At 38.0% G+C, this 16,992-nt stretch overlaps 1 long non-coding RNA gene across 1 annotated transcript; it reads left to right on the top strand.

Moving 5' to 3' along the window:
* The first annotated feature begins 14,390 nt into the window (after window positions 1-14,390).
* LOC150033378 (uncharacterized) lies at window positions 14,391-16,402 on the top strand. The gene is made up of 2 exons (XR_016524064.1): window positions 14,391-14,839; window positions 16,162-16,402. It is a non-coding gene; the product is annotated as an uncharacterized LOC150033378 (long non-coding RNA).
* Window positions 16,403-16,992: the final 590 nt, after the last annotated feature.

The following is a 16,992-nucleotide window of genomic DNA, read 5'->3' as shown; positions in this document are numbered from 1 at the left end:
TTACAATAATAAAAAACAGGTAAACACCAACAAATATAGTTACACATGACACATTTTTCAGATTACCATGGATTTATTAGGTTTCTTTTAAAATAAACATGATGTTGAATTTTATTTATTATTGGTTATCCATTTATTTTCTTTTTTGAAAATAACAGTTGTTATAGTATTTTTTTAAAATAAAAAACTCTTAATCATTTTTATTTTTGAGCATTTTCTTAATTAATTGTGATGGATGTGCATCCCTATATATATTAATTGAGTCTTCCTACTTTTTCTTTTGTTTTTGATAATCTTTTTGTTGGGGTTGATGCCCTAAAGTCTTGTGTTCTGTAATTTGTAAACAGTTTGTACAAACACTTGTGATGTATAATATATGATATTTATTTCACTTTTTGATTTTGCTCACCAGGATGTTTTATTTACTTTACCGCAAACAATAAACTAAAATCCTTGGTTGTCTTTATGTAACTTAAGCATGTATGTGGTGACAAACAAATGGATCATGTCTTAAGTGATAACCAAAATAGTCTATAGTATATGGATATAGGAGGGAAACCTTATCCTGGTAACGCTATGGATGCGACCCGCTTTGTGGAATAGTTACAAGTGTTGTGATTTGTCACAGACAGTCTGATCCTGATCATTTGTGTAGGGGACATGCGAGCAGGGGCGTCCTATACAAAGAATTTGTATGAGACCTGACCACGAAGTGTTAACGTCTCATTATATAACACTGTTCATGACAGAGACTTCACTTCACTAGGATGACCATAAGTAACATGACCTCAATCCTGAGTGAGTTGGAAACTCCTGCCATTGAGGGCTGTCCTTTGATTTACATGGGTGCGATGGCCAGGCCGCCGGCTAAAACCTACCACTTTGAGGATTCGTTTTATTTGGGAGCTGGGAACTTAACTACCCAAGATGGAATTCACTCCTTCCTCGAAATAGGGGTAAAGATAGATAGCTTCTTTAAAGGCTGATTCCAATGCTTGAACGATGTGGCGTCACACACCTTTTCATGGCCCGAGAGGTGTTCACACATAGTTGGACTATGTTGTACTGTTCATTAGAGGGATCAGTGGTACTTAAGGAGTTAGATGTAACTACAGGGGCAAAACGATAAATTGGCCCTTAGAGCATCTGTGAAAGGTTATCGTACTTATGATTGGTTATATCCGATGGACACAGAAATATATCTGTGGTAAGAAGAGTTCAGCTTTCGGTCTTTAGTAAAATGCCTGGTAGTTAATGGATGGTGGATCTCGTGGCTAAAGAATTTAGTCAGCTATTCATGTACCGTTGGAGCTTCGAGCCATGGGTCCATAAGGTCCCCTTGGTAGCTTGGATAAAAGTTGAGAATCAGTTTTTAAGTCAGTTTGAAATGTTCAAATTGACAAGAGGGAGTTCAATTATATATGATATGATATCTGTGGATAAAAATTGAACTGGTTAATTATATATGATATGATTGACTAAATGTATGAGATACATTATTTTGGAGGAAATTGGATATAAATATGATTTATATCAAGTAGACGAGAAAACACTATAGGTTATGAATATAATATGCTTATATTTATTAATTTATTAGTTGGGCGGTTATGAGATAATTGGCCGAAGTTTTCTCCGAATTCGTGTGATAATGGGAAGTTCAATTCAGTTTTAGTAACTGAAGAATAAAATGAAAATACTTTTCATTTTTCATGAGAGATGCATTATCGCTCACGGTGTGATAAGTATTGTATCGCTTAGTGTTGAGAGCCTATACGATAGCGCCCGCTTACTCAACGAATGCACACCCACGCTTTTCTAAACGATCGCCCGCTATTTCCTAAACGATCACTTACCTCTTCCTAGACGATCACTTAGCGCCTGAGCGTATTTAAACGATTGCTTACCTTTTGATAAACGATTGATTAGCTTTTACTACACGATCGTGTACCCTGCTCTGAACGATCAAGCACCCGACTATATGATAGTCGTCCCTTTCTCCCACTTGTTTGTTCGTAGTACATGTTAGCCTTTCCTCCTCCCCTCTACAAATTCCATCAAAGCCCACCATTTGGATTCTCACTCCGAGAATACTGAGGGCTTCGAGTGGTGGTGTCATCACCGCTGCCTGTTGTTCGTGTAGACGGCTGTGGTGTTTCTAGGCAATCACCTGCTAGATGAGAAAAAGTGAGAGGAGTTCGTTCACAGAGAGATCGAGTTTTTTGAAGAAAGTCTTCAATTGGTACGTTCTCTCGGTCTTTTGTTTTTACCTTTTAAAGCATGCCAGTAATTTAGCGTTAGTAATGCATATCTGTATATTTAAATGTATATGTGTAAATTCTGTCCCAATGAATTGGAAAGATCTGCTTCTGCTCATAGGTACTCTTTTATAAGAGTTCCTTCAATTAGTATCGGAGCCAAGTTTCTGATATTCCAATTTCATTGATGCAAAGAATTACATTTACATTCTCAGTGGGTGTAGCATGTCTACTTTCTATTTTAGTGGTTAATTCGTTTGTGGATGTGTGGATTAATGGAGTGTTCTGGGATGAAACCTCGGTTTGTTAAATTCTTTTACATTTCCAGTTAATTGTAAAGGCCCCTGCATTTTTGGGCATAATTAATTGCTATTGAGTATGTATTCAAAGTTAGTTTGAGTTTTGAGTCGTTCATGAAGAAGTTCGGAGCAAGGGTTGCTGTTCTTCAAGGAAGAAGATGATCAAGTGTTGGTCGGATCGTGTAGACGATGGGGTAGATGATCACGGAGTATCAGATGCTAGTGTGTTGTTTAACATGCGCACGCACTAGACGATCGTATAGCTCATCAAGCCTTATCGCTTAGTTACTGACTATACGATCTCGGAGTAAAAGCGGGGTAAATCGTTTACCTTTTCGCGTGTTAAGCGAATGTCTAGACGATCAGGCTTTGCAGCCTCATTGTCATCTAAGCGATCGTTTAGCTTTTTGCGTTATTGTCTAGTGTGCGCCATACGATCGTTTACCTGGAGGTGTTTACTAAACGATGAAGCTTCGTCCGGTGGTTCAAGACCCAGTTCGCCTGTGAACCGGTTTGCTCGATGAAAAAATGTAGTAGATAGAATTTTTCATTCTGGTTTTGTGTTGGTTTATCCCGGTCCATTAATCTTTGGTTTAATACATCAGATGTATGTTTATTTATATGCCATATGGTATGCACATATAGTAAAATCCCACCTTAAGTTATGCATTGGTCATGCATCATCTCTTTATTGTAAATGTTATAATTTAGAGAAGCATGATTTAAATTACATAAGAGCATGCTCATGCATCATATAATATAAGAGCTATATTTATGCATGCATAAAAAGCATTGACGTGCATCATCTTTATATTATAATTGTTATAGTATAAGGGTGTATGGAAAGCATGTTTGCTTGGTTATTACATGTATATAAAAGTTATGTATAGTAATAACCGGACCTTGCATGAAGCATGACACATAGGTTACTTTATAAGCGTTATAAATACCTTGTTATGTGCAATGTGTTTTAGTTGTTTCTTTTTAAAGGTTAAAGAGAAATTAGAACTAAAAGAAATAAGAAAGACATGCATGCTCACTTAGGTTTAATTCGTGGTTTTAAAATGTTTAAAACTCGGATGACATAGACCTAAGATCATGGTTCTAATATGATTAACAACCCTTAGGCTTTAATCTTTTAATCGGTTTAATAGGATTAAATTGACTAATAAAAGGTTAAAGTGTAGTAAATCTATCTATAAGGGACCTTTTGTCTAAGAAGGGTTCTGTCTAGGCTGAGGTATTTAAGTTGACGGAAACATAACACCCCTACCTGGGAACCTACCTGGAAAGGTGAATTAGATAAATTTGATGCATGCATGCAAGTTAAGGACAGTCCATTAAAGTGTTTAAATGTGACTACTTGAACTTGTTTTATTTTATAGACAAAAGTTGTTTATGAGCAGACTTAAAAGATGACTTAGACTAAAATCAATAGCGTGTCTAGGTTAATGAACCCCTAGGTAGAACATTCAGTGGGAGGTACTTAGGGCATATGATGCTTCATTTAAACCTTTCACGTTTTTGCCTTATAGTCCACACCGTGAGATCTACCCTTGGCCTCGTGGCACCTTGGGAGTGTCCCCCTAAAGGATGGTATTTAGATAGGTCAATATCAAGGTGGATGGAGAGAATGTTCATAGTAAGTGGGAGCAGGAAGTGCGATAGTATATCCCACAGTCTCCCTCGTTGGATTGAATAAAGTTTATGCGCATCACCTTGAAACACCCTGGGAGTGTCCCCCTATAGGATGACAATTTTGCGCGTTTCTTTATTTGATCTATTGTAAGAGGATAAGGTTACTTAGTCTCTTATCCTAATCTGCTTCTTCCCTATGGTGGGCTCGTTAGGACGGGACTCTGGCGCCGAAAGCTAGGGGTCACACTTATGCAGAGCTGTTAAGGTTTAACAGTTTTGGACCAAATAAATGGTGGCTGTTAGGTTCAGTTCCAAGAGTTGGTTCTTCCTGATGGTTGAAAATGTCTCATCCCAGTGAAAGGGCATCTGATCACCCTGCCGGTGACGTTCGTCCTGCCTCGCTGGGGCATCATTACAAAATAGAAGTCTTACATTTAGGGTACTTGGAAACTGTTTTGCTAAAATTAAATGGTTAAATTTGGTTTAGCAAAATCTTATAAAAGTTTGTTCATTTTTTAGCAACAAGTTTTTAAAATGGCTACAACTACTATAGCCTTGCTTAGCGCCGGACTTACTGGCGACAACTTTTCGACATGGAAACATATGATCACTACGATATTAATCATCGAGGATCTTATGTTTGCCCTTACGAAGGTCTGTCCTCCGATTCCAACTCCCAACGCCGCTCAAAATGTTCGAGAGGTGTATGAGTGATGGACACGGGCAAATGGAAAGGCCCGAGCCTATATCTTGACAAGTCTTAATGACATATTGGCCAAGAAGCATGAACCCATGGTCTCAGTGTGTGAAATTATGGAGTCCCTGTGGGGATGTTTGGACAAACGTCTGAACAACTCAAGCATGAGGCTCTTAAACACATCTTCAACTCCAAAATGGAGGAAGGCACCTCTGTACGTGAATATGTGCTTAATATGATGGTCTACTTCAATGTGGCGGAGATGAATGGGTCTAGTATCGATGAGGGTAGTCAGGTTAGCATAATCTTGCATTCTTTGCCAAAGAGCTTCCAACACTTTGTTAACAATGTGATTCTTAACAAAGTGAAGTATACCCTTACAACTTTCCTCAACGAGTTGCAGACATACCAATCTTTACTGAAAAGTAAGGAGAGAAAAAGGGCTGAGGTAAATGTTACTTCATCCTCTAGGACGTTCCATCGAGGTTTTACCTCAGGAACGAAGTCTATACCTTCTACTTCACCTTCTACTTCTATCTCTTAGAAGAGGAAGAAGAAGAAGGGTGATAAGGGGAAAGGGAAAGCGTCTGCTAACCCGCAACCTGTCGCCCCAAGAAGGCATCTACCGCCGGTTGAAAAGGGAAAATGTTTCCACTACAATGAGAAGGGACACTGGAAGAGGAATTGTCCTTGCTGGCTAAAGGAAAGGAAGGCCGCCAAGGCTAACCAAGGCAAATAAAGTTAAATATGATTTACTTATAGTAGAAACATGTTTAGTGGAAAATGATGATTCTGCCTGGATAATTGATTCGGACGCCACTAATCACGTTTGTTCTTCTTTTTAGGGGATTAGATCCTGGCGACAACTGGAGGTTGGTGAAATGACGATGCGAGTAGGCACTGGGCACGTCGTCTCAGTTGTGGCAGTAGGAGGCATCCAATTATCTTTACAGAATAGGTTTCTAGTTTTAAAAGATGTGTATGTTGTTCTTGAACTTAAGAGGAACCTTATTTCTGTAAAGTTTCTGTTACAATGTAAATATACGCTTTCTTTTAATGTGGATAAAGTGTTTATTCATAAAGATAGTGTTGAGATTTGTATAGCTTATCTGGAAAGTAACTTGTATGTGCTAAGATCGTTAGCCTTAAGTTCCCTCCATAGCACAGAGTTGTTTAAAACTTTCGTAACTCAATCTAAACATCAACGAATTTCTCCAAAAGAAAATGCTCAACTTTAGCACCTTTGATTAGGGCACATCAATCTCAATAGGATTGAGAGATTGGTGAAGAATGGACTTCTAAGTGAGTTAAAAAGAATTCTTTACCGGTGTGCGAATCTTGCCATAAGGGTAAGATGACTAAAAGACCTTTTACTGGAAAAAGGTTATCGAGCCAAATAGTCTTTTGAGTTAGTACATTCTGACCTTTATAGTCCTATGAATGTGCAAGCCTGAGGTGGCTATGAGTATTTTATCAGTTTTACTGATAATTACTCTAGGTATGGGTATGTTTATCTGATGCAATGGAAGTCTAAATCCTTTGAAAAGTTCAAAGAGTTCAAGGCTGAAGTTGAAAATACATTGGATAGACGGACTAAAAGACTTCGATCAGATTAAGGTGGAGAGTTTTTGGATTCTGGGTTCCAACACTATTTGATAGAACATGGAATCGTTTCCCAACTCTCAGCGCCAGGTACACCTCAGTAGTATGGTGTAGTGGAGAGGTGAAATAACACCTTGTTGGACATGGTTCGTTCGATGATGAGTCACGCTTCCTTACCGGACTCTTTTGGGATTTTGCAGTGGAGACTATGGTATACATACTCAACTGTGTTCCTTCCAAGAGTGTTGCAAGAACACCTCTGGAGTTGTGGAACCAGCGTAAAGCTAGTTTACATCACTTCCGCATTTAGGGTTTCCCTGCACATGTGCTTGAGGTAAATCCCAAGAAGTTGGAACCATGGTCGAGGTTATGCCTTTTTATAGGCTACCCAAAAGGTACACGAGAGGGTTATTTCTTTGATCCGTCGGAAAATAGGGTGTTTATTTCCACGAACACTACTTTCCTAGAGGAGGATCATATAAGAGAGCACAGTCCACATACTAAAGTCGTGTTACGTGAGCTTTCCAACAAAACTACTAAAACTTCAACAAGAGTTGTTGAATGACCTGCTTCATCAATAAGAGTTATTGATGATAGTTAATCTATGAAGTTAGTTCCACCTCAAGAGTTGAGGAAACCTCAACGTAGTGGGAGGGTTGCGAATGCACCCGTTCGCTATCTGGGTTTCACAGAAATCCTTGCTATGGTAGCAGATGGCGACGTTGAGGATCCATTGTCTTATCAGAAGGAAATGGAGGATGTAGACCAGGATCAATGGGTCAAAGCCATGGATCTCGAGATGGAGTCGATATACTTCAACTCAGTATGGGATCTTGTAGATCAGCTTGATGCGTTAAGACCTATAGGTTATAAATGGATCTACAAGCACAAACGGGGTGCTGATGGGAAGGTGCAAACCTTCAAGGCTCGACTTGTGGCAAAGGGTTATACCCAAGTAGAGAGAGTTGACTATGAGGAGACTTTCTCGCCTGTTGCCATGTTAAAGTCGATCTGCATCCTTCTATCCATTACAGCTTATTATAATTATGAGATCTGGTAAATGGACGTTAAGACGGCCTTTCTGAATGGTAATCTTGAGGAGACCATTTACATGGTGCAACCCGAGGGATTCATTGCCCAAGGTCATGAGCAAAAATTTTTCAAACTGAATCGGTCCATTTATGGGCTAAAACAGACGTCTCGAACTTGGAACATACAGTTTGATACTGCTATTAAGTCATATGGCTTTGACCATAACATTGATGAACCTTGTGTCTACAAGAAGATCATCAACGCTTCAGTAGTTTTCTTAGTGTTGTATGTAGACGATATACAACTCTTTGGGAATGATGTAGGTCTACTAACTGCAGTTAAGAACTATCTAGCGACTCAATTCCAAATGAAAGATTTGGGAGAGGCTCAGTTTGTTCTCGGTATACAGATCTTTTGGGATCGTAAGAACAAAGTCCTAGCACTGTCTCAGGCATCGTACATTGACAAGATGTTGCTCAAGTACTCGATGTTGGACTCCAAAAGGGGCCTACTGCCATTTAGGCATGGAGTCACTTTGTCTAAGGACATGTATCCTAAGACACCTCAAGAGGTTGAGGAAATGAGATGGGTCCCATATGTTGGGATTGGTATCCTAATTCTCCCGGAGTCTCGTTATTTTGTAAAGATGCACATTGTTAAATGAATAAAATAAGTGTTATTTAATTCTGGAATTTACTCATATCCAATAAACAACGCTCCTTGGTTATCTTATGTGAACTTAAGCATGTATATGTGATATAGAAGTGGATCATGCCTTAAGTGATATCCTAAATCGGTCTGTAGTATAAGGATTAAGGTAGGATACCTGATCCTGGTGAAACTACGGATATGACCCGCTTTGTAGAGGTTTGCAAGCATTGTAAACTACTATAGATGGTTGATCCTGACCATTCGTGTGGAGACGTGGAGCGGGGGTGTCCTATACAAAAAGTTTTTATAAGATCTGGACCACGAGATGACTAGATTCTGTATATAACACCGTTGATACTAGAGACTTGCATCTCACCTAAACGACCATAGGTGACACGACCTCAATCCTGAGTGTTTTGTGAACTCCTGCCTTTGAGGGCGGTACTTTGATTAGTATGGGTGAGAGTGGCCAGAGTGCCAACTCAACATGCCTACATTTTTAAGGACTTGTCTGATCTAGGAGCTGGGAACTCAATCCACAATATGGAATTCACTTCTTTCCTGAAGTAGGGATAAGTAGAGAGATTGCTCCCTTAAGTGCTGATTCCTGGGCTTGAACATAGTGGCCACAGCTTCTCTTTGGAAGAGAAGACTCAGTCATAGTAGGACTATGATTTATGTTCATTAGAGGGATCAGTGGTACTTAAAGAGACAGATGTAACTACAGGGGCATAACGGTTATTGGCCTAGCTGTACTTACGAGCAATCTGTGAAGGGTTGTCGCACTGCTGATTGGTTAAGATGGACATATAATATATCTATAGTGAGAAGAGTTCAGCTGTCGGTCTTTAGTGGAGTGCCTGGCAGTTAATGGATGGTGGATCCCGTGACTAAAGAGTTTAGTCAGTTATTCACGTACCGTTGGAGCTTCGGATCTACTGGTCCATGAGGTCCCTTTGGTAGCTTGGATTATGTTAAAGCATCAAGTTCTTGGTTTGATTTGAAATGTTCAAATTGACAAGAGGTTTTTTTTTATTATTATATGTGATATAATTAGTATGATGTATGAGATAAATCTAGTGGAGGATTGATGTAAATGAGATTTACATTAATTACCATGGAATAGAAAAAGAACTATGGTTTATATGTTTCATGCGATGAAATATTAAAACTATAGGTTATAAATATAGTATTATAAGTTGGTTATCATTTATGTTTATAATAATATTAATTATTAGATAATTAATACTTTTTCTTTTAAATAACCAAATGTAGTGGGTGGTTATTGATCATGGTAACCGTGAGGTTTTAAAAGGAAATCGGTTTCCTATTTTGAAATGAAGTTGGTTTTTACAAAAGTTTGAAAAAGGATTTTGAATTTTCTCTCCACGAAAAGAAACTCACAGTGGTCGTAAAGTAAATATAGATTTACTAAACGACGACTGGGCTGAGCTAAACGATCGTGCAGGTGCTAGCTAAACAATCGTGCAGTGTTTAGTAAATGATCGCATAGCTTTGCTAAACGATTGCTGGCCCAAGGTAAACGATCGTGTAGAGTTTGTCGAGCTAAACGATCGCATAACTTTTGCTAGACGATCATATAGCTTTATCTAAACGATTGGGCATCGACCTATACGATAGATCTCCAACTTCTCCCACTTGCCCAGTCGTGTATGCGATCGTTGTTTCCTCCATTCGTCTGCCTCACACAAAGTCCGAATAGAGCCTACCTTCTGGATTCTCACACCAAGAATACCAAGGTCCCCTTGTTGGTAGTGTCAGACTCAACTCAACACCATCGAGGTTTACTGGAGGCCGTTTGTGGTGCTTTGGAGGAGTCCGTTCGTGGTGTTACGGAGAAGATCGTGTTGCAGAGGAGATCGTGATCGAAGAGATCGTTGAGGATGAGTGCGAAGAGTTCGTGCTGTGTTCGTGCGGTGTTGCGGTCGTGTAGATCGAGCGCTTGTGGTTATGGTTGTTCCATTAGAGTCGCACATCGGAGCATGGAGACGTTACTACATATGTGCGTGTAGTTCTCTTTGTATGCTTGATATTGTTTCATGCTGTAATTTCTCTATAATTTGCATAACCGTTTATATTTGAAGTCGACTGTAAATGTATTGTTGATTCATGATTGTAATTTGGAATTGTCTTATTCCGCTGCTCATGGAAACCTCGAAGATCGATTTCCTTCACCATATGCATCTGTCGTTGGCAGTTTGATGTACACAATGCTCTGTACTAGACTAGACATCTGCTATGCTGTGGGAATAGTCAGTAGGTATCAGTCTAACCCAGGCCAGGGTCACTGGACTACAGTGAAGAATATCCTCAAGTATCTCCAGAGAATGAGGGACTACATGCTCGTGTATGGATCTAGGGATTTGATCCTTACTGGATACATAGATTCTGATTTTCAGACTGGTAAGAACTCTCGTAAGTCCACTTTAGGGTCAGTCTTTACTCTTAACGGGGGAGTTGTAGTGTGGCGAAGCACTAAGCAGGGGTGCATCGTTGACTCCATTATGGAGGCAGAGTACGTAGCAGCTTGCGAAGCTACTAAGGAGGTCGTCTGGCTCAGAAAATTCTTGAAAGAACTGGAAATTGTTCCAGATATGTCTAGGCCAATCACCCTTTATTGTGACAATAGTGGTTCTGTGGCAAACTCCAAGGAGCCTAGGAGTCACAGGCGTGGCAAACACATAGAATAGAAGTATCACCTGATCCGTGAGATAGTGCATCGAGGGGACGTGATCGTCACGAAGATCGCTTCGGAGCACAATGTTGCTAACTCGTTTACGAAGGCTCTCACGGCTATAGTGTTTGAGGGTCACCTTCAGAGCATGGGTCTACGGGACCGCCCGTGGTTGGACTAGGGCAAGTTGGAGATTTTCTTGTATTGGGCTTTTATGCCCTAGTTTATTGTTTTGTACTTGTTTTTGTACACCCCACTTCGCTTTAGGACAAGTGGGAGATTATTGGGATAGATGCCCTAAAGCCTCGTGTTTTGTAGTTTGTAAACAATTTGTACGAACGCTTGTGATGTATAATATATGATGTTTACTTCACTTCTTGATTTTGCCCATCTGGATGTTTTATTTGCTTTACCCCAAATAAATAAACTAAAATCCTTGGTTTTCTTTATGTAACTTAAGCATGTATGTGGTGACATACAAGTTGATCATGTCTTAAATGATAACCAAAATGGTTTGTAGTATATGAATATAGGAGGGAAACCTTATACTGGTAATGCTATGGATGCGGCCCGCTTTGTGGAATAGTTACAAGTATTGTGACTTGTCACAAATGGTATGATCCTGATCATTCATGTAGGGGACATGTGAGTGGGGGCATCCTATATAAAGATTTTGTATAAGACTTGACCACGAAGTGTTAACATCTCGTTATATAACACCGTTCATGACAGAGACTTCACTTCACTAGGATGACCATAGGTAAAATGACTTCAATCCTGAGTGAGTTGGAAACTTTTGCCATTGAGGGCAGTCCTTTGATTTGCATGGGTGCGAGTGACCAGGTTGCTGAATCAAACCTACCACTTTGAGGATTTGTCTGATTTGGGAGCTGAGAACTCAGCTATACAAAGATAGAATTCACTCATTCCCCAAAGCAAGGGTAAGTAGAGAGATAGCTCCTTTAAGGGCTGATTCCAGGGCTTGAACGATGTGGCGTCACACACCTTCTCATGGCCCGAGAGGTGTTCACATATAGTTGGACTATGTTGTACTATTCATTAGAGGGATCAGTGGTACTTAAGAAATGAGATGTAACTACAGGGGCAAAACGTAAATTGGCCCAGCTATACTTACGAGCATTTATGAAAGGTTATTGTACTAATGATTGGTTATATTCGATGGATACAGAAATATATCTGTGGTAAGAAGAGTTCAGTTATCGATCCTTAGTGGAATGCCTGGCAGTTAACGGATGGCGGATCTCGTGGCTAAAGAGTTTAGTCAGCTATTCACATTCAGTTGGAGCTTCGAGCCATAGGTCTATAAGGTCCCCTTGGTAGCTTGGATAAAAGTTGAGAATAAGTTTTTGGGACAGTTTGAAATGTTCAAATTGACAAGAGGGAGTTCGATTATATATGATATAATTGAACTGGTTAATTATATATGATATGATTGACTAAATGTATGAGATACATTATTTTGGAGGAAATTGGATATAAATATGATTTATATCAAGTAGAAGAGAAAACACTATAGTTGATATATGATATCAAACTATAGGTGATGAATATAATATGATTATATTTATTAATTTATTAATTGGGCGGTTATGAGATAATTAGCCGAAGTTTACTCCGAATTTGTGCGATAGTGGGAAGTTCAATTCAGTTTTAGTAATTGAAGAATAAAATTAAAATAGTTTTCATTTTGCACGAGAGACGCATTATCGCTCACGGTGTGATAAGTATTGTATCGCTTAGTGTTGAGAGCCTATACGATAGTGCCCGCTTACTAAACGATCGCACGCCCGCACTTTTCTAAACGATTGCTCACGATTTCCTAAACGATCACTTACCTCTTCATAGATGATTGCTTAACGCCTGAGCGTATCTAAACGATCACTTACCTTTTGATAGACGATCACTTAGCTTTTACTACACGATCGTGTACCCCGCTCTAAACGATCAAGCACCCGACTATATGATAGTCTTCTTTTTCTCCCACTTGCTTGTTCGTAGTACACAACAACCTTTCCAATTCCATCAAAGCCCACCCTTTGGATTCTCACTCCGAGAATACTGAGGGTTTTAAGTGGTGGTGTCATCCCCATTGCCTGTTGTTTATACGCTGCTGTTCGTGTAGACAACCGTGGTGTTGCTGGGCGACCACTTGCTGGACGAGAAAGAGTGAGAGGAGTTCGTTCACGGAGATACCGAGTTTTTTGAAGAAAGCCTTCAACTGATACGTTTTCTCGGTCTTTTGTTTTTTCCTTTTAAAGCATGCTGGTAATTTAGCGTTAGCAATGCATATTTGTATGTTTGAATGTATATGTGTAAATTCTATCACAATGAATTGGAAAGATTTGCTTCCGCTCATAGGTACTCTTCTATAAGAGTTCCTTTAATTTGTACAAAAATTCTGAATAATTTTTGAAAGGATTATTTTCAAACATAGAAGAATGAATCAAAATATTTATAAATATAGTAAAATGTTACTGTATATTAGCAATAGACACTGATAGACATTTATCAATGTCTATAAATGTTTATTAGTGATAGATGATAATGCTACAAATATAGTAAAATGTTATTGTCTACTAGTGATAGATACTGATAGACATTATCATCTATCACTGATAAACATTGATAGACACTGATAAATATCTATCAATATCTATTGTTGATAGTAGTGATATTGTGCTATATTTGAAAATATTTTCAGCAGTTTGGCATTTAAAACAATTATTCTTTTTTATTTTTTTAATTATTATAAATTTCATATTTAGCAAATATCCATAACTGACATTGTTATTTTAGTGCTTTTGGAAGATACACTATAATTGATATTATTTCTCTCTTACTTTATTCTCGTTTCTTTGCTTTCTAATTTACTTCTTTTATTCTTGTACCATTCTTATTTTACAACATTATTGTTATTTTAAAAAATTATAAACAATTTTTTTTTAAAAAAATTATTTATACCTCATATTGAAATGATATTAGGACATGTTTACCGATTTATAATGAAAATTGGTTTAACCGTACTAAGAGTCCATTAGTGGTTCAATCGTATTATGCCTCAATCACAAACATAATTGAATTATTTATTTATTTTTTTTTTATTTTATCATGTTTACTCAGATATTTTGCAAACATAATTTGCTTGTTTTTTTCATCGTTATTATTATGTTTCAATCGGTAACAATATTTATAACGTAACCGTAATTGTGAAGATTCATAATTCACCAACTAAAACAGGTAACCATAACATAATAGTAATGGTGTCGATAACAAGTCAAGTTCCAGGAAATTGCATGTATTTATCTTGATTATTTAATTTTGGACTTCGAATTTTAGAGAATTAGAATTTGTTTATTTTGGTTAAATCTATTTATATTAATCTAAGTCAAGATATGGACTTAATTCAATTATTGGGAGTGGGATTTAATTTTATTTTTGGAATTTTAATTATTGGATGGAAGCGAGATTAAATAAGATAACTTAAATTTTCTTTGGTTGTTGGAGAAAAGAGATATTTTTTTTTTTTTTTGTCGAGGAAAAGAGGGAAATTAGGGTTTAAGAGTTTATTTATTAAATGAAAACCTAAATTTAAAAAAAAAAAAAAATTTAAAAGAAGAAAACTCTTATTCTTCCTTCTTCCTGAGCAAGCGTGTTCGGCCTTCGTGAGTTCGCGCATGCTTGTCGACCGAAAGCCTCAGACGCGAGTCACCGATCCGAGCTGCATGAGCTCGTCGACCAGAAGCCCTCAGATGCGAGCTGCACACGCTGTCGCTAATCCAGTCGCGATCGAAGTTACGCCAAACGCTGTCGCCGACTGTTCCTCACAGCAGCCCAGTCACCGTTTACCGCGTAACTTTGTCGTCGTCATCGCTATTGTCGGCGTCCGCAATAGTTTTCGTCCGGACAACTTCGGGTCTTCTTATGTGGCTCTTTGTTCACGCACTGTTAGGTAAAAATTTGGTTGTTTTTGGTTAGTTGTTGGATTTCTTGAAAGATCTTGACTATTTAGTGTGATTTTGATCTAACGATTGGTTCAATTTTGAATTTAGGAGATTGAAGTTGAGGGTTTAAGACGTTTTAGCGGCTGCCCAAATTTTTCATTGATTTAATTTTGGCAAGTTTTGGGATAAGTTATGTGTGGATTGTTGGATTAAATTATGTAGGTTTTGGGGATTGATCCCATAAATTGAACTACATGTTTATGGTTGGTGTTAGGGACTTTCATTCAAGCCTTCTCTTAATTAAGAGGAAGGTTCAGCTGCTTGATTGTTATTTTACTCGTTATTTTACTCAGGCCTGAGGTAAGCGCCTCGCTATCGGTTCACCCTCAAACCTAAATTGTTGTTAAGTATGAGATTGTATTGGAAGAATAATTCTATGTGTTGGTTTGTACTGTTATGACTTACTTACTATGTGACTAGCGGTGTTTGAAGATTGAGGGAGGGGAGGGGGGGAGGGGGTGGTTACAGAGGCGGGGGTGGTTACAGAGGCCTATGCTTGTGCCTTGTAAATTTTGTTTGTATGTGAATATTGTAGTATCTGAACGATGGATGTATTTTGAGACTCTTTGACCCTTCCAGACATGATTAAAGGCTATGATTGTATGCTTATAACTATGCTAGACTGATAGTGACTGTTAGTATGTATGTTGTGAGTCTTCAGGTTTCCACCTAAGCATATGATTGTATCCCTCCGGGATCACTACTTACGAAAACGTGCCTTCGGGTTCGCCCCTTATGCTTATGTCTATGTCTATGATGCAAAATGTGCACCTGAGGCCTGATAGTAGGGTTGGCAAAAAACTTCGTGGGTCACCGCCCCGATCAGGGCAAGAAATCTCCGGTTTGATCGAGGATAGGAGTCAAATCGAGGATTATAACCGAGTCCCCGGTCGAGGACAGGGAGGGATCCCCACCCCGTTTTTGTTCCTGTCCCCGACCCTATATATATTACTTTTACAAATATATATATATATATATAATATAATTATCTATATACCATATAAGTATATATTAATTTTACAAATATTTATATAATTATATATAACTATATATATTACAAAAAAAATCAGGGATGGGTCCCTGAGCGGGGAATCCCCATCCTCATCCCCGCCTTCAATTGGCGGGGATGGGAAACACCCACTTCCCCCCACCCCGACCCCTTTGCCAACCTTACACAATAGAAATGCTAATAGCTCACCTAGTGAGCTCTGTAGGGGGTCACTTATTGGGTATATTTATGTACTCATTTTTTTCTTTTCACCTTTTTCAGGTAAAGGTAAAGATAAACCACCGGCGAATGACAAGAGGGATCCATGATCCGATCATTAGGACATGACGATGTTTCTGCACTTATATTTTATTTTTAGTGTCTGGCATTTAAAACTTTTGATATTTTGTTTATTCGTTACCTAATTTATTGATTTATTTAATTTGTTCTAAATCAGACTCAGAGGTGTGTTTTTTATGATATTATTAAATTTTAAATAAAAGTTTGGTTCCTTTATTTAAAATTTCCTGTTTGAAATATACATTGCTAAACTTATGCATGCATGTAGTAGCGTCTTGTTAGTATGATAGAAAGTTGGGTCATTACAATGTCAACTAGTGGGTCCCATGTAACTTTTAAATGTAATTGGATTGATCACTCTTCGTTTCTTCGTTCCTCAATTGGATTGCATTCTTTGATTATACTATACTTGGAAGTGGATCTCACATTTTATTACGATTAGGGAACATAGGTAAACAACAATCAATGTAAATCAAATGGGATCCCTTTCTAAAATTACCATTGATTTATCATGTTTTCCTTAGATAAATATAGGCCTAGTGCAATTGCATTTTATTTATGAATAATTAGCAATTTTTTTTAAATAACAATTGAAAATTTTTATTTGGATAGTTGTAAATATAGCAATCAAACCTAAAATATTAGGAGATATAACAAATATAGATTCAGTTGTTGAAGTCTATCATCAATAAACTATATTTCTAAGGAGTCTATCACCTATAAACTTTACAATACTTGTAATTCTTTAAAAATATTGTTATACAGTTAATTATTAATCCATATACATTACCTCCAATTACCATTTCTATTCTC

Source organism: Benincasa hispida, chromosome 10, assembly GCF_027475165.1.
Source record: "Benincasa hispida cultivar pf3 chromosome 10, pf3_genome.v1.1, whole genome shotgun sequence".
NCBI classification, from domain to species: Eukaryota; Viridiplantae; Streptophyta; class Magnoliopsida; order Cucurbitales; family Cucurbitaceae; genus Benincasa; species Benincasa hispida.
The sequence above is the reverse complement of the archived record's forward strand: the minus strand, read 5'-3'. Positions and strand labels throughout refer to the sequence as shown.